General features: G+C 48.6%; 1 protein-coding gene across 1 annotated transcript in view; it reads right to left on the bottom strand.

Annotated features, from left to right (window-relative positions):
* Positions 1-366, bottom strand: part of LOC119587746 (fidgetin-like) — a gene marked incomplete in the record, with an annotated part of 25220 nt that overhangs the window by 24124 nt on the left and 730 nt on the right.

Below are 366 nucleotides of genomic sequence, written 5' to 3'. Positions count from 1 at the left end.
ATGTAACACCACGAAAAAGAGAGAAAAGAGAAAAGAGAGAAGGGGAGTGAGAGTGTAAAAAAAGGGTCTGCTCCACCCTCAGAAATTTCTTTGTCTGAGCGAACACTTGTACCCCGAGAAGTCGTACCGCTATTATCACAAGATTTTCTCCTCTCTCCCCCTTTTATTCCCTTCGCGTCCTCCCTCCTTTCTTGACATTCTTTCTTACATTCTCGACGATCACGTGAGAACTGCCACGTGTCTTGGAAGGAGCCAGACCAGCATGCAGAGGCCGAACACTTGTTGAATCAACAGGTGTTACGACCATGCTTGGCGAGGGTGCGTGATGACAGCGCCTAAGAACGCGTCCTCACCACGCAAGAAATG

Source organism: Penaeus monodon, chromosome 23, assembly GCF_015228065.2.
Source record: "Penaeus monodon isolate SGIC_2016 chromosome 23, NSTDA_Pmon_1, whole genome shotgun sequence".
In the NCBI taxonomy this organism is placed as follows: domain Eukaryota; kingdom Metazoa; phylum Arthropoda; class Malacostraca; order Decapoda; family Penaeidae; genus Penaeus; species Penaeus monodon.
This window is presented reverse-complemented; position numbering and strand designations above follow the sequence as displayed.